This window comes from Trichomycterus rosablanca, chromosome 11 (assembly GCF_030014385.1).
Source record: "Trichomycterus rosablanca isolate fTriRos1 chromosome 11, fTriRos1.hap1, whole genome shotgun sequence".
NCBI lineage: Eukaryota > Metazoa > Chordata > Actinopteri > Siluriformes > Trichomycteridae > Trichomycterus > Trichomycterus rosablanca.
This window is the reverse complement of record NC_085998.1, coordinates 4,376,236-4,399,654: the sequence shown is the minus strand read 5'-3', so window position 1 is coordinate 4,399,654 and position 23,419 is coordinate 4,376,236. Positions and strand designations below refer to the sequence as shown.

At 44.4% G+C, this 23,419-nt stretch overlaps 1 protein-coding gene across 1 annotated transcript in view; it reads right to left on the bottom strand.

Moving 5' to 3' along the window:
* LOC134323385 (transcription initiation factor TFIID subunit 4-like) overlaps positions 1-23,419 on the bottom strand; it is a 108,384-nt gene that overhangs the window by 18,062 nt on the left and 66,903 nt on the right. The window lies entirely within an intron of this gene.

Sequence of the window (23,419 nt, the reverse complement as noted above, 5' to 3'; positions counted from 1 at the left end):
TGCCAACAACCTGAAACTGAGCTGCAGCACAGTGGCCAAGATCATCCAGCATTTTAAAAGAGCAGGGTCCACTCAGAACAGACCTCGCGTTGGTCATCCAAAGAAGCTGAGTGCACGTGCTCAGCGTCACATCCAACTGCTGTCTTTGAAAGATAGGCGCAGGAGTGCTGTCAGCATTGCTGCAGAGATTGAAAAGGTGGGGGGTCAGCCTGTCAGTGCTCAGACCATACGCCGCACACTACATCAAATTGGTCTGCATGGCTGTCACCCCAGAAGGAAGCCTCTTCTGAAGTCTCTACATAAGAAAGCCTGCAAACAGTTTGCTGAAGACATGTCAACAAAGGACATGGATTACTGGAACCATGTCCTATGGTCTGATGAGACCAAGATTAATTTGTTTGGTTCAGATGGTCTCAAGCATGTGTGGCGGCAATCAGGTGAGGAGTACAAAGATAAGTGTGTCATGCCTACAGTCAAGCATGGTGGTGGGAATGCCATGGTCTGGGGCTGCATGAGTGCAGCAGGTGTTGGGGAGTTACATTTCATTGAGGGACACATGAACTCCAATATGTACTGTGAAATACTGAAGCAGAGCATGACCCCTCCCTCCGGAAACTGGGTCGCAGGGCAGTGTTCCAGCATGATAATGACCCCAAACACACCTCTAAGACGACCACTGCTTTATTGAAGAGGCTGAGGGTAAAGGTGATGGACTGGCCAAGCATGTCTCCAGACCTAAACCCAATAGAACATCTTTGGGGCATCCTCAAACGGAAGGTGGAGGAGCGCAAAGTCTCGAATATCCGCCAGCTCCATGATGTCGTCATGGAGAAGTGGAAAAGCATTCCAGTGGCAACCTGTGAAGCTCTGGTAAACTCCATGCCCAGGAGAGTTAAGGCAGTTCTGGGAAATAATGGTGGCCACACAAAATATTGACACTTTAGGAACTTTCACTAAGGGGTGTACTCACTTTTGTTGCCGGTGGTTTAGACATTAATGGCTGTATATTGAGTTATTTTGAGGGAAGAATAAATTTACACTGTTATATAAGCTGCACACAGACTACTTTTCATTGTGTCAAAGTGTCATTTTGTCAGTGTTGTCCCATGAAAAGATATACTTAAATATCTGCAGAAATGTGAGGGGTGTACTCACTTTTGTGATACACTGTATATATACATATATACAGTGTATCACAAAAGTGAGTACACCCCTCACATTTCTGCAGATATTTAAGTATATCTTTTCATGGGACAACACTGACAAAATGACACTTTGACACAATGAAAAGTAGTCTGTGTGCAGCTTATATAACAGTGTAAATTTATTCTTCCCTCAAAATAACCCAATATACAGCCATTAATGTCTAAACCACCGGCAACAAAAGTGAGTACACCCCTAAGAGACTACACCCCTAAATGTCCAAATTGAGCACTGCTTGTCATTTTCCCTCCAAAATGTCACGTGATTTGTTAGTGTTACTAGGTCTCAGGTGTGCATAGGGAGCAGGTGTGTTCAATTTAGTAGTACAGCTCTCACACTCTCTTATACTGGTCACTGAAAGTTCCAACATGGCACCTCATGGCAAAGAACTCTCTGAGGATCTTAAAAGACGAATTGTTGCGCTACATGAAGATGGCCAAGGCTACAAGAAGATTGCCAACACCCTGAAACTGAGCTGCAGCACAGTGGCCAAGATCATCCAGCGTTTTAAAAGAGCAGGGTCCACTCAGAACAGACCTCACGTTGGTCGTCCAAAGAAGCTGAGTGCACGTGCTCAGCGTCACATCCAACTGCTGTCTTTGAAAGATAGGCGCAGGAGTGCTGTCAGCATTGCTGCAGAGATTGAAAAGGTGGGGGGTCAGCCTGTCAGTGCTCAGACCATACGCCGCACACTACATCAGATTGGTCTGCATGGCCGTCACCCCAGAAGGAAGCCTCTTCTGAAGTCTCTACACAAGAAAGCCCACAAACAGTTTGCTGAAGACATGTCAACAAAGGACATGGATTACTGGAACCATGTCCTATGGTCTGATGAGACCAAGATTAATTTGTTTGGTTCAGATGGTCTCAAGCATGTGTGGTGGCAATCAGGTGAGGAGTACAAAGATAAGTGTGTCATGCCTACAGTCAAGCATGGTGGTGGGAATGCCATGGTCTGGGGCTGCATGAGTGCAGCAGGTGTTGGGGAGTTACATTTCATTGAGGGACACATGAACTCCAATATGTACTGTGAAATACTGAAGCAGAGCATGATCCCCTCCCTCCGGAAACTGGGTCGCAGGGCAGTGTTCCAGCATGATAATGACCCCAAACACACCTCTAAGACGACCACTGCTTTATTGAAGAGGCTGAGGGTAAAGGTGATGGACTGGCCAAGCATGTCTCCAGACCTAAACCCAATAGAACATCTTTGGGGCATCCTCAAGCGGAAGGTGGAGGAGTGCAAAGTCTCGAATATCCGCCAGCTCCGTGATGTCGTCATGGAGGAGTGGAAAAGCATTCCAGTGGCAACCTGTGAAGCTCTGGTAAACTCCATGCCCAGGAGAGTTAAGGCAGTTCTGGGAAATAATGGTGGCCACACAAAATATTGACACTTCAGGAACTTTCACTAAGGGGTGTACTCACTTTTGTTGCCGGTGGTTTAGACATTAATGGCTGTATATTGAGTTATTTTGAGGGAAGAATAAATTTACACTGTTATATAAGCTGCACACAGACTACTTTTCATTGTGTCAAAGTGTCATTTTGTCAGTGTTGTCCCATGAAAAGATATACTTAAATATCTGCAGAAATGTGAGGGGTGTACTCACTTTTGTGATACACTGTATATATATATATACGTATATAGCTGGTGTATGATGTGGTGGGACAGTTGTGGCCTAGCGGTTAAGGTACTGGAATATATATATAAATAAATATATATATACACACAACGATCAGCCATAACATTAAAACTACACATTAAAGCTCCACTTACCATATAGAAGCACTTTGTAGTTTTACAATTACTGACTGTAGTCCATCTGTCTCGCTACATGCTTTTTTAGCCTGCTTTTACCCTGTTCTTAAACGGTCAGGACCCCCACAGGACCCCTACAGAGTAGGTATTATTTGGGTGGTGGATCATTCTCAGCACTGCAGTGACACTGACATGGTGGTGGTGTGTTAGTGTGTGTTGTGCTGGTATGAGTGGATCAGATACAGCAGTGCTGCTGGAGTTTTTAAATACCGTGTCCACTCACTGTCCACTCACTGTCCACTCTATTAGACACTCCTACCTAGTTGCTCCACCTTGTAGATGTAAAGTCAGAGACAATCGCTCATCTATTGCTGCTGTTTGAGTCGGTCATCTTCTAGACCTTCATCAGTGGTCACAGGACGCTGCCCACGGGGCGCTGTTGGCTGGATATTTTTGAATGGTGGACTATTCTCAGTCCAGCAGTGACAGTGAGGTGTTTAAAAACTGCAGCAGCGCTGCTGTGTCTGATCCACTCATACCAGCACAACACACACTAACACACCACCACCATGTCAGTGTCACTGCAGTGCTGAGAATGATCCACCACCCAAATAATACCTGCTCTGTGGTGGTCCTGTGGGGGTCCTGACCATTGAAGAACAGCATTAAAGGAGGCTAAAAAGGTATGTAGAGAAACAGATGGACTACAGTCAGTAATTGTAGAACTACAAAGTGCTTCTACATGGTAAGTGGAGCTGATAAAATGGACAGTGAGTGTAGAAACAAGGAGGTAGTCATAATGTTATGCCTGATCAATGTGTCTGTATGTGTGTGTATGTATATATATTATATCAGCGGTGCTATTGGCTAACTGGGTCTACACAGACATGCTTGGCTATGTTTGGGGGACTGAAACCCTGTGGTGGATTGTCCTAAACACCCTATCCAGGATGTTCATGCCTTCCACTCAGTGTTTCCTGGTGAAACCAGGCCCACAGCAACCCTGACCAGGATAAACCGGTTCATTAAAATGAACATGAACATTCGGACCAATTTCCTGTGATGATAATATGACGGTTTGGACAGTGTTTATTCTCTAGCTTGATAAAAGACTGAACGATCTCTGTTTATATGGGCACAGAGACGTTTACCGCTTTAATCATGATAAGTGGAATTAGGAGGCTGTCACTAAATAAAAGGACGTTTTAAAATGCCGCTGACCCACTGGTCGGAGCGTAAACGCTGTGTTCAGGTCGGACGGTTTCACACACGACGTAAACTCAACCCCCTCCGTCCAGACCCCGTGTGTGTGTGTGTGTGTGTGTGTGTGACATCTGTTTATCCCAGCCCACATGTTGGGAGCATGTGTCTGTGTGTTGATGTGGCGAGTAAACACGCGCCCACGCGCCGGGGCCTCACAGGCGACGGTCCTGGTCTGTAACGAGTCCCACTCCGGGCGGAGACGGGAACAGATTCTGGGTTCAGCAGCAGATCTGAGAGCGCCATCGTTCAGCCGCTTCATTAGCGCCCGCGCGGATACATAATTCATACACACTTAAAAAATACATGCTCTGATCCATCACGCCCCGACCTGACAGACACAGAAACTCAGCTTGATTTGTAACACAGCCGGATTTGGATTTGTAGAGAGGCAGAGTCGCTCGTGATTAGTGTCGGCGGCTGTGATGCATTATTAGACTTTATAATGGTGACGTTCTGCACTGGACCAGCCAGAATAAAACCGCAGTGATGAAATAAAACTCTTATTATAACGTTATAAAGGCATAACATTAAAACCACCTCCTTGTTTCTACACTCACTGTCCATTTTATCAGCTCCACTTACCATATAGAAGCACTTTGTAGTTCTACAATTACTGACTGTAGTCCATCTGTTTCTCTGCATGCTTTGTTAGACCCCTTTCATGCTGTTATTTAGGTGGTGGATGATTCTCAGCAATGCAGTGACACTGACATGGTGGTGGTGTGTTAGTGTGTGTTGTACTGGTATGAGTGGATCAGACACAGCAGTGCTGCTGGAGTTTTTAAACACCTCACTGTCACTGCTGGACAGAGAATAGTCCACCAACCAAAAATATCCAGCCAACAGCGCCCCGTGGGCAGCGTCCTGTGACCACTGATGAAGGTCTAGAAGGTGACCGACTCAAACAGCAGCAATAGATCAGCGATCGTCTCTGACTTTACATCTACAAGGTGGACCAACTAGGTAATAGAGTGGACAGTGAGTGGACACGGTATTTAAAAACTGTGTCTGATCCACTCATACCAGCACAACACACACTAACACACCACCACCATGTCAGTGTCACTGCAGTGCTGAGAATGATCCACCACCTAAATAATACCTGCTCTGTGGTGGTCCTGACCATTGGAGAACAGGGTAAAAGTAGGCTAAAACAGCATGTAGAGAAACAGATGGACTACAGTCAGTAATTGTAGAACTACAAAGTGCTTCTATATGGTAAGTGGAGCTGATAAAATGGACAGTGAGTGTAGAAACAAGGAGGTGGTTTTAATGTTATGGCAGGTCTGGACTGCAATCGCTGGCTCTTTTACAACAAAGCCCTAAAATACAGCATATGCATATGCGTATCCCTCAGCACTGGGCCCATGAGCAAGGCCCTTATCTCTCTCGGCTTCAGAGGCGCCATATGATGGCTGACCCCAGCGCCCAAGCATGGTGGTGTTTTGGTGTTTAGTTTTTAACGCCATGTCTGCCCTTTGTACCATGTTCATGGCAGGAAAGGTTGTGATCTGTCTTTTATTTACTCATTTCATTTGACTTGGGGAAGTTATGTCTGTTGTCTGTGTATGTTCATTTATTTGTGTTGCTTCAGTTTTGTTAATGACGGGAATTTTAGGAGTGTTGTTACTTTTGTCTTGGTAAATAATTCCTTTATGGATTTTGCTGATAAGATCTGTTGTCTTTCATGGTTATAGATGATACATTCCAGCATTAAATGTTTTATTGTAATCTGTGTTTGGCATGTTGCGCAATATGGGACAGTTTCTCGCCCAGGCATGCTTGGGAACAGAATTTCACTGTACCGTACACGTATGTGTGTGTGTGTGTGTGACCGATAAAGACGTTCGATTCGGTTCTACAGTGTTCGGAGTGCGTCAACCTCCTCACCGGGCAGCCTGAGACGGAATCTAAATCTTAATTAACCGAACGACAAACACGGGCCGCGCTCTAACCAGCTGTGTAAGCCGTCACACAGCCGGCTGCAGATATTTATTGAGATCGGAGTTAAATTTAATTATTCGGGTAATTAGCTCCGGAGCACTGGAGAGTCTCCGAGGACACAGAGGGGGGGAAAAGGGGCGAGAGGGACGGGACCGGGGTAACACAGTGACTAACAGTGATAAGAGCTGCTTTACGTTACTGTAAACGATCCTCCAAACCGCCGTGATGCTCCTGCTGACCGCCGGCATCGCTCGTGTTTATCCAGGCTCAACATTCAACGCTCAATATATTACCGGCACGATTATCAGATCTCAGATTACACCACACAGCCAAAAATATGTAGACACTTTGACCATGAGCTTGTCTGGACGTCCCGTTCCAAAACCACGACCGTTATCATAGAGCCGGACACAAGGCCTGGCTCACAGTCAGTGTTCCATTTTATACCCAATGTAATCAATGAGATTCAGGTCGGGTCTCTAAGCAGGGTGCTGGAGTTCATTCTCACTAAACTCATGGATTTATGGGATGACGAACATTTACCCTCAAATGTAAATATCTCAAAGATCTCCCCCACCTTTTTCCTTCACTTGTTTTCCTGCAGACTTTACATTACATACTACAAACATATATATAATATATACGTGCACAATAGAGATCTCTGTTTGAACCTGTCTGATTCAGGTGAAAAGAAGTGGTAGAGGGGCATGTGTTAGTTACATTTTCAGCATTTAGCAGACGCTCTTATCCACAGCGACTTACAGTATAGTAGTGACAGTATACAGTCTAAGCAATTGAGGTTTAAGGGCCTTGCTCAAGGGCCCAACAGTGACAACCTGGCAGTGGTGGTGCTTGAACCAGCAACCTTTCGATTCCTAGTCCAGTACCTTAACCACTAGGCTACAACTGCCTAGGCTAGGCTACATTTAGGCTCAAAGTAAAAACCTATAAAATATAATGGTTTTTATTTTTGGGGGGGTTCAGTATAAGATCTCATGTAGTTTATAACTGGGTTAAAATTTGGTGACTGTGAAGCCCCTAGTATACAATTTCCCATAGTTCCTGTCCTGAGGGGCCAAAGTCTAGCGCTACTGAATCTCAGCTCTCCTACCAAACGGCCAGACACCTTTACAGACAGTGATTGGCTCGTCCGGGTGAGAGAGGGCTGCAGTTACGACCTCTGCTGGCAGATCGATGGCGTCTACACAGAGACGAGGGATAACGGAGATCGTGCTCGATTCTCCGTGCACAATACAGATCTCTGTATGAACCGTCTGATTCAGGTGAAAAGAAGCGGTAGAGGGGCGCGTGTTAGTTGCAGTTTCAGCATTTAGCAGACGCTTTTATTCAAAGTGACTTGCAGTACTGTAAGAGTATATTATCTAAGCAATTGAGTGTTAAGGGCCTTGCTCAAGGGCCCAACAGTGACAACCTGGCAGTGGTGGTGCTTTAACCAGCGACCTTTCGATTACTAGTCCAGTACCTTAGGCTACATCTGCCCTCAAGGAGAGTTACGGAGTTACAGCTCTGTTTCATCTGTAGAGGAAGCGATGTGATCGGATAATTGGATATGACTAAATAGGGAGGAAAAATGCATTTAAAACGTACATTACAAACTCAAATCTGCAGCACAGCATCTTCCTCCAATTAAAAGTTTCTACCGTTTTTAATATCGATCAAACGTAAAATATAAAATAAAACAGAACTCTGTGTGTGTGTGTGTGTGTGTGTGTGTGTGTGTGTGTGTGTGTGTGTGTGTGTGTGTGTGTGTGTGTGTGTGTGTGTTGGCGAGAGCGAGAGAAATTAAGCCGAGCCGAAAAGTGTGACTTACTTTAATATTTTATAATCGCCGAGGGACATTTCCCAGATCAATGCGCTTTTTGGGCCGAGACGTACTTCCGTCTTTTTTAGGGAACGTTGCTCTATTTAACTCAGGCGGCTGATGCTAGTGAAACATGCTTCCTCCGGTCTCCTTCAGGTCCTGGAGCCACGGCTGCGGGCGAACATTACCACTTTTAATGGGCAGCCCTTCGGAAGAGGCGAATAAGCCAATAACCCATCCGTGCTAATGGGTCCGTCTGTTTATTCACTCTCAGCCTTTTATTTCAGCTAATTTTAGCCTCGCTGGTTTTTTTTTCCTTCACACAAATAAAACAGGAGTGGCACGTTAAAATATGATCTACACTGATCAGCCATAACATTAAAACCACCTCCTTGTTTCTATACTCACTGTCCATTTTATCAGCTCCACTTACCATATAGAAGCACTTTGTAGTTCTACAATTACTGACTGTAGTCCATCTGTTTCTCTACATGCTTTGTTACCCCCTTTAATGCTGTTCTTTAATGGTCAGGACCCCCACAGGACCACCACAGAGCAGGTATTATTTAGGTGGTGGATCATTCTCAGCACTGCAGTGACACTGACATGGTGGTGGTGTGTTAGTGTGTGTTGTGCTGGTATGAGTGGATCAGACACAGCACCGCTGCTGGAGTTTTTAAATAGTGTCCACTCACTGTCCACTCTATTAGACGCTCCTACCTAGTTGGTCCACCTTGTAGATGTAAAGTCAGAGACGATCGCTCATCTATTGCTGCTGTTTGAGTCGGTCATCTTCTAGACCTTCATCAGTGGTCACAGGACACTGTTGGCTGGATATTTTTGGTTGGTGGACTATTCTCAGTCCAGCAGTGACAGTAAGGTGTTTAAAAACTCCAGCAGCGCTGCTGTGTCTGATCTACTCATACCAGCACAACACACACTAACACACCACCACCATGTCAGTGTCACTGCAGTGCTGAGAATGATCCACCATCTAAATAATACCTGCTCTGTGGTGGTCCTGTGGGGGTCCTGACCATTGAAGAACAGCATGAAAGGGGGCTAACAAAGCATGTAGAGAAACAGATGGACTACAGTCAGTAATTGTAGAACTACAAAGTGCTTCTATATGGTAAGTGGAGCTGATAAAATGGACAGTGAGTGTAGAAACAAGGAGGTGGTTTTAATGTTATGGCTGATCGGTGTATATACTAAGAGTAAATATTTTTATGTCTGCCTCTTAAAACGATCAATGCAACAACTTTAATGATCAGTATAAAACTGGAGAAGTGAACTCTGTGGAGCAGTAAGTTCGCTTGATTAATTAGAATAGGAATAAAGAGGAACACCGTGTACATTTCATTCTTTAGGAATAAAGACGTTTGTTCTGTATTATTCATGAAAAAGAACAGAACAAAATTATTGAAATGATGGATTTTGTGATACGCGCAGGTTTAAAAACACTAAAACTCTATAATGTGCTCTGCGGCTCCGACTTCCACTTTTCTCTCTGTGTTGAAAAGAAAAAAAGATGTAAATCACACTTCAGGCATCGAGTTCCCCTCGGCCAGGGCTTCATTTCCCTCTCAGTGGTGTAGAATTAAATCACAGCGCGGTGCGGCAGGCCCGTAACGTTTACGTTTGCAGTTCTGTGGCCGTGTTTATTCTGCCTCCGCTATACGTTCCGCCGTATCCAATTCGCTTCCGTTCCGCCGGCTCCTAATGAAATATCATTTGCAGCGTTTTCACTTGATTTTCCGCCCCGAGCGACAACCTTTCAGGCGGCAGAACGGAGCCGACAGAAACAATAAAATCCAAAAAAAGGAGGCAAACTTTAATAAATAGTAACATGAAATCCAGCAGCGCTGCAGTAATGTCACAATACGCTGTTGCTCAAACCCAATAACACACACACAGAGAAACATAACCAACATAAAGACAAAGTCAGATTTAATTTCGAGTCTGTTTACACTGAAGCGATTTTACTGAACCGTGTAAACAATCACATCATCAGATCTGCAGCTCTGTACACACCGAGAGAGGAACGACCCTGATCTAATACAATCACTGTCAACACGGCTCCAGCTGAAGGTTTACATTCACATTACAGGATTCATGTGATGCAGTCTTGTGATTTTAAAGATTTATAAGCTAGAATAAGCTGTTCAAAAAATATTATTATTATTATTAGGATTTTAACGTCATGTTTTACACTTTGGTTTCATTCATGACTGGACAGGTAGTTACTCATTAAACAAGATTCATCAGTTCAGTTTTTAATGGACAATGTATGTAATGTATCTCCAGTTAACCTCACTTGCACGTCTTTGCACTGTGGGAGGAAACCGGAGCACACGGAGGAAACCCACACAGACACGGGGAGAACAGGCAAACTCCACACAGAAAGGACCTCGACTGTTCCACCTGTAACTTTTATATTTTGGTTATAAGCGGTGAGGGAGGAGTAGTAAACGTTCATGTCTACGAGACTGAGAGATGCTTATAGTCGGATTTATCTCCACCTGATTTCCACCTTTTTGGACGCTCAAAGAAGCTTTAAGGGGAAGAAGATGCCCATCACTTGTTAGTTAGCATCGGCACTTGGACTAACCTGGAACTACACAGCTCCATACACACAAGGGTTCGATGCACTGTGTGTTGTGAAACATTCATTCTTAACCAGGATTAAAATGATCTACCATCCTCAGGTTCTCTGGCATCGGCGAGTCTGTTCCACCCTGACAACGGTTTGTGACTCGTCCCACTGTTATATCGTCTTCACCCCCTGATGTTTTGTCAATACATCAACCCAGTTGTCTGACCATAACAAATTTGGCTCTTACCAAAGCCACTTAGGTCTTCGTGCTGATCACATCTGCTGCATTCAGCACGTGAACTCTGAGGAACCTTAATCAGCGCAACTTATAACATCCCTGTACTTGACTCACACAGTGGTTATAAAATAAGCATTGTTTTTTTTTTCCAGGGGGTGGCCCTAATGTTTTGGCTCATCAGCATCCATCACATCACATCACATGTCTATTAAAGTGTATCAGGAAAGTTTAAAGAACAGAGGAAATTTGATATCCAATATGAAAACAAAAGTCATCAAAGACAACAGGAAGACCAACAACATTAGCAGTGATGGAGAAGATGTTCATGTGATGGACAGCTTTCCCTACTTGGATCAATTAACAGCAGGAAATTAAATCCAGCAGGAAATCCAACAGGAAATCCAACACAGACTGGTACACAACAATGGAGGAACTGGAAAAGATCTTCAGATGTAAAGATGTGTCTCTCAAAACAAAAATCAGAACTGTTCAGAAAAACTGACGTCTTACTCAATTCACATTTCACATTGTAACTACATTTTCGGTTGTTTTACGCCGAGGTGGTTCTGATGGAAACCTGTTTACCCGCCCGAGGTTAAGGAATGAAGTCGAGACTGCCGTGCCAACGATGCTGCTCCTGCCAGATGTGACAGGTACCTGGCGTGTTTGCACCAAGAATGTCAAGAACTCACTACAGACTTTATCACAGACTGGACTGAATAATAACTCCAATTAATTATTTTTGCTAGTTGTAACTTTTAGTTCATTTTAATTTGTGTTTGTATGATTTGTGTAAATCCTATTTATTCACATTATTCTCCAGGCCACCCAAGAAGAACGGGGGTCCCCGCTGAGTCTGGTTCCTCTCAAGGTTTCTTCCTGTAATTTTAAAGGAGTTTTTCCTCGTCACTGTCGCCCTCGGCTGCTCTACAGGGGTTTTTGGTCCGTCAGTCCTGGATTCTATAAAGTTGCTTTGAGACAATGTCTACTGTAAAAAGCGCTATATAAATAAAGTTGACTTGACTGGACTTCAGACGATGGTCTTCTCTGTGGGTCTTTATGGATGTGAACGCTGGACATTAAATAGCAGGACAGGAAGAACATCCATGCCTTTGAACGTTGGCGCTGGCTTAGACCTTTGAGAAGATCTTGGACGTCAACCAAATGAAATCTAACCTCTCACTCAAAGCCCAGATAAGCAAACTAAAGTGCTTTTATTTTAGACGCACGATGAGAAAAACCAATTCAATGGAAAAGACAGTTACAGTTGGAAGAATTGACTTTGAAAGAGGAAGAGGACGGGCAGCAACAAGATTGATGGATAAAATAAGATGAACCATGAATAAGCCAGTAAGACCCAAACACAAGATCGGAGGTTCATCATCCATAGGGTCTGTACCCATCAGTCCCAGTGAATGAGGCTTTGTTTATCATTTAGTCCCAATAAAGGAGGCTTGGTCAATCTGGCATCAGTCGATGTGGCATAGTCACTGATGGTCAGTCCCATTGCATGTTGTAGGTTTTCTGTCAGTCAGACTCAGTTAAGAGGGTTTGAGCCCTGTAGCTGTCAGCCGTATTAAAGACAGAGTATCAGAGCAGCAGTCCAAGCTGTAACAGTCTGACTCCAGCGAGTCCACGGCAAAGAAAACCGCAGCGGATTTCTTCCTTCACAAACTTAATTATATCAGGATTAACAAGGGAGGTAATTAATTTCTTTAAGATTGGTATCTTCCAGATGCCGCGGGCTCGACTTTGTTGTCAAAACTGTATATTTAACCATGATTTTGGGGCAAAGTTGCTCAGGCTGGATGAGTATGGAAATGTGCACGGTGCCTAATGTAAACCCTCCCGCTAAAATATTAGCATTGTACAAACGTACGATTATGTACATATATTTAGCATGAAATCAGAATCTCGCGCACGGTAGCGATGCACGACGCAACAAATCGTCTTTCTTTCTTTTATTCTTTCTTTCGAGTGTGTTACAGAATGGTGTAATGGCGCTGCTGCTAGGCTTCATTAAAGTGGCGCACATACACCTCCATAAAATGGCCGCCCTCCAGGCTACACACACACACACACACACACACACACACACACACACACACACACACACACACACACACACACACACACACACACACACACACACACAGAGCTATTGTTCGGGCTGAGCCTCGGGCCAAGTGCTCTACATGAGCGAGGGGGAAACTAAAAACACTAAGAGCCCATTTCCCATGTGACGTTCCGGCTTCCAGAACCTTCCACCACACCATCGCCCCGGGGCGAGAGAGAGTCAGAGAGAGTCAGAGAGAGAGTCAGAGAGAGAGAGAGAGAGGAAGTGCTTGAGAGTGTGCGTATGATTAATTTGCCCAAATCTGAATTGACCAAACAAATACCAAAAGTACTCAACCTTGTCCACTCTGTCCTAAATGAGGTTTAAGTGTTTAGCACTAAAGTATTAAGTAGGGATGCATCAATACCATTTTTTCCCAACCGAGTACAAGTACAAGTACATGTATTTTTGAACTTGCCGATACCAATACCTATTGGATCAGATATCTGACATGCTAGAAAACTCGATCCGGTCGCCGAGCGCCGAGTTGCTCCCGAGCCGGCAAATCTAGCGCCGACCAGTCGGCGAGCGAAAATCAGGGCAAAAATCGTGTAGTGTGAACCAGGCATAACGCAGCAACGTGCACTAGGCTCACGGTATCGGATGTTTAGTATCGGAGCCTCGTTTGCGAGTACGAGTACAAGTTAATGAGCGCGGTGGTACTCATGCATCTCTAGTATTAAGTAAAGCTCATCTGTAAGTACAGATGGACCAATCAGCATTTCTGGTGGTCGATTTCGATCAGCATGATCGGCTGACGGCCGATCTTTCACCTGAGTGTAACTGCAATGACAATCAAGGAGGAGCCCGGGATAATACGCTAGTACAGAAGCACAGAGATTCTGAGCACCCGGGGTTCAAATCTCGGCTCTGCTACCAGTTGACTGGGAGCCATCCAGCAGACATAATTGACTAATGCCTGCAGCAGACAAAATTGGCTTCCAGTCTACTGGGTGGAAAAGACCGGACTAAAAGGCGGGGTTATTAACGCTGTGTGAGGACCTCGGTTGCCCAGGGCGCTTGTACAGAAAGAGGAGGAGCGAAGCTGACCTTATGTTCAAATCCACCAAAGTACGGGAGAATAAGAAAGGATCGGTGGGACTGCGCACACAATGGAGAGAGTGTGTGTCCGGCGAATATACAGCGGTACCATGTAACTCAACGTCCCCTAAACTCAAAATGTTTGAAACTCAACGCCCTTCGTCGAGAAATTTGTACCCCTTAAACTCAAAAGTGGAGCTTTTATTGTATTTTTTTATAGATTTTTAATTGTATTTCAGTGTTTTTATATTATATTTTCAGTGTATAACTGTCAAAAATGACCCCTTTGTTTTACATTACACTAAAATATATGCACTTCCACAGGACCATGGAACACATTAACAGGTTTCCCAAACATTCTTGGGTCTTTTCTACCCAGCAGACTGGAAGCCAATTTTGTCTGCTGTAGGCTTTAGTCAATTATGTCTGCTAGATGGCGCCCAGTCAACTGGTAGCAGAGCCGACATTTGAACCTGTGCTAGTGGATTATCCCGGGCGCCTCCTTTATTGTGATTTTAAAACCCAGTATTACATCTGACGATGTGTCACATGAGTGCTAATAAAGCAGTTAAACTTAGATGAAAGCTCAGCCGTCGGTATGTTAAACTTGTCAATAGTTTAAACCTATTAAACTCAACACCACTGCCAGAACCAACTGACATTAAGTTTCAAAGTACCGCTATACACCCTCCTTGGACGCCGTCGGGGTCCCCGGCAGCGGATTGGCTATGCATGAGCTCTGCTAATGACCAACAATTTCCTCGGCTGAGGGAGGGAGGTTTTAGGGACTTCTCATAACTGCTGCAAGTACGACCTCTGCTGGCTGATCAATGGTGCTGCACAGAGACGGGGGATAATGGGGATCAGTGCGTGATACAGATCTCCATATGAACTCGCCTTATGGAGGTGAAAAGAAGAGGTCAGCTACCACACGTATCAGGGAGGCGTGTCAGTTACGACCCTCCTCGGTCAGGAGTGGAGGTCAGCAGCACCTCGGTTCTTCAGCACAAACTGTGACGTCATCTGTGGGCGTGTCACAGTGTAGAGGTTTGGGTGCTTTCACATGAGAAGCTGCTAAACCGTGTTTGCTTCACTTTCATCTTTTAAAGTCACCTGATTACATTTTGATCCAGTTTGCTGCTGATATTCGCTGATATTTTCAAAGAGATGAACTGTGTGATATAACGGTAAACGTGATCCAGACAGACAGAACAACGCTTAACTTGGAAAATAAAGCGTAACGTGGCTTGTTGTACTAAAACACTGAGCAATGAATTTGGGCAGTACAGAGCGCTTATAACCAGTACAGAGCACTTATAACCAGTACAGAGCTCTTATAACCAGTACAGAGCGCTTATAACCAGTACATTGCACTTATAACCAGTACAGTACACTTATAACCAGTACAGAGCGCTTATAACCAGTACATTGCACTTATAACCAGTACAGAGCTCTTATAACCAGTACAGAGCACTTATAACCAGTACAGAGCGCTTATAACCAGTACAGAGCACTTATAACCAGTAGAGAGCTCTTATAACCAGTACAGAGCACTTATAACCAGTACAGAGCACTTATAACCAGTACAGAGCACTTATAACCAGTAGAGAGCTCTTATAACCAGTACAGTGCACTTATAACCAGTACAGAGCGCTTATAACCAGTACATTGCACTTATAACCAGTACAGAGCGCTTATAACCAGTACATTGCACTTATAACCAGTACAGAGCTCTTATAACCAGTACAGAGCGCTTATAACCAGTACAGAGCGCTTATAACCAGTACAGAGCACTTATAACCAGTACAGAGCTCTTATAACCAGTACAGAGAACTTATAACCAGTACAGAGTGCTTATAACCAGTACAGAGCTCTTATAACCAGTACAGAGCTCTTATAACCAGTACAGAGAACTTATAACGCACTTATAACCAGTACAGAGCTCTTATAACCAGTACAGAGAACTTATAACGCACTTATAACCAGTACAGAGCACTTATAACCAGTACAGAGCGCTTATAACCAGTACAGAGCACTTATAACCAGTACAGAGCACTTATAACCAGTACAGAGCACTTATAACCAGTACAGAGCACTTATAACCAGTACAGAGTTCTACAGAGTTCTAATAACCAGTACAGAGCGCTTATAACCAGTATAGAGCGCTTATAATCAGTACAGAGCGCTTATAACCAGTACAGAGCTCTTATAACCAGTACAAAGCACTTATAACCAGTACAGAGCACTTATAACCAGTAATAACGGAGAGTAATTGAGTGTTCCTGTGTGGTACTTTTAGTACATTCAGCCACGTTACGCTTTATTTAGTTGAAGCTTTTTGTGGATTCAGAACCTGGAGCTGCAGAACCAGCACACATGAAGAAAATTTAACAGTTGAACACAGATACATGTGGAGCTTTTAGACTGGGTTTGATGGTTATTTCACACAGATGTTTGTTCGTGTCATGGAACTTTAATGATGTTTTATTGCTCAAGTCGAGCGCTGAGCAAATCGGTTATTTGTGCCGAGAGTCGCGGTGAGTGAAGGGCCAGTGATAGCTCAGTGGTTAAGGTACTGGACTAGTAAACAGAAGGTTGCCGGTTCAAGACCCACCACCACCAAGTTGCCACTGTTGGGTCCCTGAGCAAGGCCCTTAACCCTCAATTGCTTGGATAAAAGCGTCTGCTAAATGCTGAAAATGTAAATGAAGCACAAAACGCTTCTCACGGCGATGAACTAAAGAAAACAACAACTGCGACAAACACGTCACGTCTTCTTATCACCGATAACTGATCGATGCTTTTTGCATAAAAATGAACATCTGTAACAACAGCACAAATCCCCACAGTTAATCTACACGCTCCACCATCATGTTACTCTTTACTTTTGTTGTGTAACGCCCAAGTTGATGATGCAGGCTTGGTTCCCAAAAACTGGTGGAAACGCAGGTCGGTTCTCTACAAAACACCAAGGTTTGAGGAGACCCAAAAAGAACTGGTTTAAGAACCAGGGTTCTTTTGGTGGAAAAACGCTACGTGTGTTTCCACCCCGCGGCTTTTCTGTCTGTCCGAGTCTGCAGGTCTTTTACTCTCGGGGATGTTGGGGGAGACGCCGAGGAGGAGGAGAAAGGAGGAGGAGGAGGAGGGAATAGACGTAGCGAGAAAGTGCACACTGCGAGTTGGGATTGATTTACTTCATTAACCAAGATTACCAAGTTTAACTTACAAACCAGAGGTCAAAATTTCTCATTAACGGGGAAGCGCGGAGCACCGCAGGGCGACCGGACCGCTCTTATTACTCGCTACACGTTTCAATCCGTCTTTGATGTTCCGCACTCGCCTCCCTCCCACTTTCGCTTCATTTTTTTTGGCAGGGAGGTTGATTTTAATTGTACCTATAGAACGGAGCCCGCTTTGCCCCGAAGGCTGCCTCCACTTCTATGGCGAAAGAAGCTTTAGCGGTATTGGGTGGCGTCCATACCCCGGAGCTCATTTTAATGGCTCCGTCCCTCCGTTCCTCGTTTAGATTGTTTTCCATGTGATTCCTGTTCATTTAGCTGCAGCAAAGGGCATCGCTTTTCCTCCTACTTTCCCCTCCCACTCCTTCGGCATACCGTTTTCCTTTCTCTGATTCTACACTGCAAAAATAAATGGACGGAGGAAATAAACTATTTTTTTTTGTTCTGGGTTGCTCATTTTCCTGAGGTACATTTACTTTAGGCTGGCTGTGTTTCAAACGCCTGGAAATAAAGGTTTTCTTCAAACCATTTCATTGATACACTCTTTGGTTGAGTGGTTGTTGAGAAACACACTTTTACCTAGTGCTGGACAGTAATTGAATATCGATATATATCGCGATAGAAAATGTTTCAATAACGGTGATATGATTTTTAAACAAATTCGATCGATATATATTACGTCAGTGCGTGATGACGTACGCCACAGGCACGAAGCCGGTGCTCAGCGTTACCGCTCTGATTCCACTCCGCTACAACACGGTGGATATTAGTGGCAAAATGAGTTCAACAGCTGTGAGTGAACGAGCATCCACAGTCAGTTGCGGAGCCAGGGGGTGGCCAACAGGGGGTGAGGTTAAGGTCGACTTCGCGTACGGAGAGCCACACCTTAATCTCTGTGCTCCTGCACTTCCTGTACAGGCACCCTGGGCAACCAAGGTCCTTACACAAACCCTTTAGTCCGGTTTTTCCCACCCAGCAGACTGTTATGCCTGCTAGAGGCGCCCAGCCGACCCGGGAGCTCAGAATCTCTGCTCTGGTGCTAGCTAATTTTACACTTACAATTATGACTGAATACAATTAGGGTAATTTAGGGTATAGGGCCTTGCTTAGGGGCCCAACATTGGCATTGTGTTTCTGATTACTAGTCCAGTACCTTAACCACTCTCCTATCACACCTTTAATCCTTTATAAAAAAAAACACATTTCCACTCGAGTTCCAGCTTCAGTTATTTTTGATCATTTCATCCAGAAAAACAAAATAATAAAATCACTTTCCTTCTTATGGCACCGATTTAAAACTCCTCATTCCTGTCAGCACCGGTCGTGTTCCAAATGCCTGCAAGAGTAAATTTCTGACCACTGTAATTAACCAACCACTTGAATGACACACGCTCGCTTTGAATTCTCTGCTGCCTGATCGCTTTCAAATGCCAAAAAAATCCTGTTGCCGATTTTCTTCTGTATTTTTGGGACTTTTGCCTGGAAAAACACTTTAACCAAACACTTCACCCACACGCTCGTCTGCTCAGGTGCTGCGTAAACATAAAGAGACTCGCGTCAGTACGGCTGGAGGTTCAGACTGAACAGTTTTATAACCTTTATATGATGGTTGGATGTGAGAAGCAAGAGAGAGCAAGTGTTCAAACTTTTCTTGTTGGGGGCCGGATGGAGTAAAAATATACAAACACGGGGCCACAGAGTCTTTAGTAATAAAACTAGGGATGTAACGATGCACCACAAGACAGTTAGAAATCGGTGCACATGTGCCACGATTCGAATCGGCTATTCATTTAAGATGAATCGATGTTCACTTTAAACAGCAGAGGGCGCTAGCGCTATTTAACTCACCTGGTTGACGTCACTACTGGGTTGCCAGGTTCGGAATTTTCCAGCCAAATATATTTATGTGAGGATACTTTCTTTATTTGTATTATTTATGTATTATTTATTTATTTATATAATGTTGGATTTGTTTGTTTTAAAATTTCATTAGTTTTTTTTTTTAAAACAATAAGCATTGTTTGGCATAGTTTGTATGAGTCTGGGCTTGGGATCAACACAGAGTGCACTGACAAGTGCGTCTTTCAGTGGCTAGGCTGTTTTTGGCCATCATATCCCTCAGACATTAGCCAATCGTGTCCTAATGTCGTGCAGATGCCCGACTAGTCGATAGCACCACTGAGGTTCGAACCCTGGATTCCCAGATCCTAATTTACTGCTGCACCTCACGAGCGCTCAATAACCAATCCTGGATACGAATGACCCAAAAGGACCCCCCCCATAAGGGCGTATTCATGACCGGATCTAGACGTGGATTCGAACCCGGCATCTCAGAGGTAGTGAGCTAGCGGAATTTTATTGCTGTGCCACCCTAGAGTCCCAAAATTGATGAGTTATTAGGCTGTATGTAAATGCAGTGAGTATTGTGCTGACTGGCTGTGTTCCAAATCACCCTGACCACATCACACTTTTCTGCTGTGTTCCAACACACACAGGTCACTTCAGCCCCCAGTTATGACTAAGCACCAGTAAGCATGCATGCTATCCCTCTTAGCACCCGCTTAACACCACATCATTTTGCAGCTCTGTGACAATATACTGTACAAGCAATTGAGGGTTAAGGGCCTTGCTCAAGGGCCCAACAGTGACAACCTGGCTTGTGGGGCTTGAACCAGCGACCTTTCCATTACTAGTCTAGTACCTTAACCACTAGGCTACGACTGTCCTTATTCCTACAGCCAGAGAGTAGTTGGTACATATGCTGGACTCAGCCCAGCTCCTCTCCTCCCGGTCCTCCAGAATGATGTGGCCCTTATCCTGTTCTCTGACGCAACATAGGGGCCACTGCGGGGCCAAACTCTCTCTACCTCCGTCTCTCTCTCACCAGTCTAATCCAGACCTCACAGCGCTGCAAGGCCTCTTTGTTCCTGATCTTAGATGAATGTTGATGAAGACACACACACACACTCAGGCGATCATTTAACGGCCTCTGGGCAACACACACACACACACACACACACACACACACACACACACACACACACACACACACACACACACACACACACACACAGAATGGAGGAGGGCAGCAAAACACCCCAAGCTACCCCGCTAACACACACACACACACACACACACACACACACACACACCGGATCTCCAGTATCATTATCCTGCTCCTAATTTCGGGTCATAGCCGGGGAGTGTAAAACCCCTCCGGCTCGGATTAAATGGAGCTTAAAACGCTCGTCCATACATCCACAGTATTAACACATATACAGTCATGTGAGAAAGTATTTGCCCCCCTTTGTTATTGTCCAGACAATGGACAAAAGTATTTGGACACCCCTTCTATTTTTTTTTTTTTTTTGCCACAACGATTCCTAATGTGCAATAAATCAATTATATAAACAAAGTTATATACTTTTAACAGTTTAGGGATGGCCCTTTCCTTTCCCAGCATGACTGTGCCCCTGTGAACAAAGCAAGTTCTTTAAAGACACAAAGAAAAGCTCTGACCTCACCCCCACTCAGCAGCTTTGGAATGAACCGGAACATGAACTAAGGCTTTCTTGACCAACATCAGTGCCCAGATCTTGAGCAAAATGGGCACAAATTCCCACAGACATACTTTAAAGTCTTGTGAGAAGCCTTCTCAGAAGAGTGATCACATATAGGTCGCTGTTTAAATACCACGTGTTTTTTTTTAATTTTTTTTTTATTGGATGTCCAACAAGCTCATGGTCGGGTGTCCAAATACTTTTGGCCATATAGTGTGTTTACATAAGTAAGCCAATATAGTTGCAAATCATACAGTCAACAAAAGGATGCAATAAAATCACTTATAAGTCTTTTCTTATGCACTAGGTCTCCACTAAACCACAGTGGGAGCTGTAATCTTCAAACAAAGCTTATAACAGTGTGGTGAATCTACACAGGAGTGACTGGCATGTTAAAAAATCTTAAAGGACTCCATTCAAAAAGACCCAAAACATCCCAGAAGAACATCTAAAGGACTGTAGATTGTTGTAGTTGTAGCCTAGCGCTTAAGGTACTGGACTAGTAATCAAAAGGTCTCTGGTTCAAGCTCCACCACTGCCAGGTTGCCACTGTTGGGCCCTTGAGCAAGGCCCTTAACCTTCAATTGCTTAGACAATATACTGTTACAGTAATGTAAGTAGAAAATTTAAATATAAATGTAGACGCCAGGATTCATGTCCATGACTCAAGACGATGTAGTAACAGGACTGATGGGAGGGTGGCACGGAGGCAACCACTGCAGACCTGGATGGATATGAACTGAGCTGATACAGAGAGAAAACAGGAGTGTGTAACGTTGATTTGATTGCTGTGTTTCTGCACAAATGAACGCTCTGTCGAGCCCTCTCTGAAAAAGCGAGTCGGTGAAGGGCCCCGGGTAACGTGCCCCCTCCGCGACCCCTATTGGAAAGTCAGGTTGGCTTGCACCGGAGGAAATGCGAAGAGCGCTGCGGGGCACGCGGACGCACAAACACACACAGCCCACGCCACAACCCGAGCGAAAATAAAGTGAAAATCACGCAGGCCTCCTACAGACCGTCCAGCCACCGTCCGTCTGTCAATCCGTCTCTCTCACGTCCACGAACGAGCGTGTGAGGATTGAAGGGTCGGTTCTACACGGCTGTGATTATGGTGAACGATGCTGTAGAGAAATCCACCTTCTACTATTGAGCATGTGTGTGTAGCTACACACAATAAAAGTGAGTGATGGAACTCAACATGGCAACCCATGAACTGAGGTCATGTGTTTGTCTAGTTATTTATGCTTTTCATTTAGACACACCAGATATGTTCACACACACACACACACTCTGTAGTGCATGACGTTCCCCACATGGACCAATAAAGCAGTTATTAAAATGAGAAATTTAGATTATTTAAGGGCTGGAGTCAGAATATCATGTGGGATTTGTACATTGTAGTGTGTGTGTGTGTGTGTGTGTGTGTGTGTGTAGATGTTTTTATCCGAAGCAAATTACAATTGTGACCCTTAGGGGGCCAGGGTAGTACCTGGAAGTCTTGGTCATGCTCTTCCAACCAATGTGGGACATTTCTAGCCGTGTGACGTGTCGCATCGTCTTGCTGGAAGATCCCCAGGGAAGACAATTTTACCCACTTTGTAGTTCTACAATTACTGACTGTAGTCCATCTGTTTCTCTACATACTTTGTTAGCCCCCTTTCATGCTGTTCTTTAATGGTCAGGACCCCCACAGAGCAGGTATTATTTAGGTGGTGGATGATTCTCAGCACTGCAGTGACACTCCACAGTATCTGAGTGAACTTATTAATCACTACAGCCCAGCGCGTCCACTTCGTTCACAAGATGCAGGGTTACTTATAGTTCCTAGAATTAAAAAGATCACGGCTGGTGGAAGAGCGTTTTCTTACAAAGCTCCACAACTCTGGAATAATCTTCCTGCCTCTATTCGGGATTCGGACACAGTCTCAATGTTTAAGTCTAGACTGAAAACATATTTATTTTCTCAGGCTTTTGATTAGTATAGACAAAGGCGCAGGGCTTGGGGGTTCTTGGTCATAGAAACTTGTGGTGATCAGGGATGTTGGGTCGCTGTCGTTCTGCCTCTCTTGTCCGATCACTCTGGTTTGGGTAGGAGAGGTGGGCGCTGATGTCCTATGAAAGCCTTCATGACCTTGTTACCTGCTCGCTCTCCCTTTTAGTTATGCTGTAAATATAATTATATAATAATTAGGGCTGCCGGAGTCTAAAACTCTCTGTAAAACTGTTTGTCAACTAGCATTGTACATTATTAACTACATTCTCTGTTGTTTTACCCCGAGGGCATTCTGATGGAAACCTGTTTACCCGCCGAGGTTAAGGATTAAAGTCGAGACTGCCGGGACAACGATGCTGCTCCTGTCAGATGTGACGGGTCTGGAGTAATTGCAACGACAAGAAATCACTACAGACTTTATTGAAGACTAGAGCGGATAACAACTCTATTATTATTTAATTGTTTATTTATCTATTTATTACCAGTTATGACTTTTAGATCATTTAATTCTGTGTTCGTATGCTCTGTGTAAATCGTGTATTTATTTAAAGTATCCTCCAGACCACCCAAGAAGGACGGGCCCTGCTGAGTCTGGTTCCTCTCAAGGTTTCTTCCTGTAATTTTCAGGGAGTTTTTCCTTGCCAC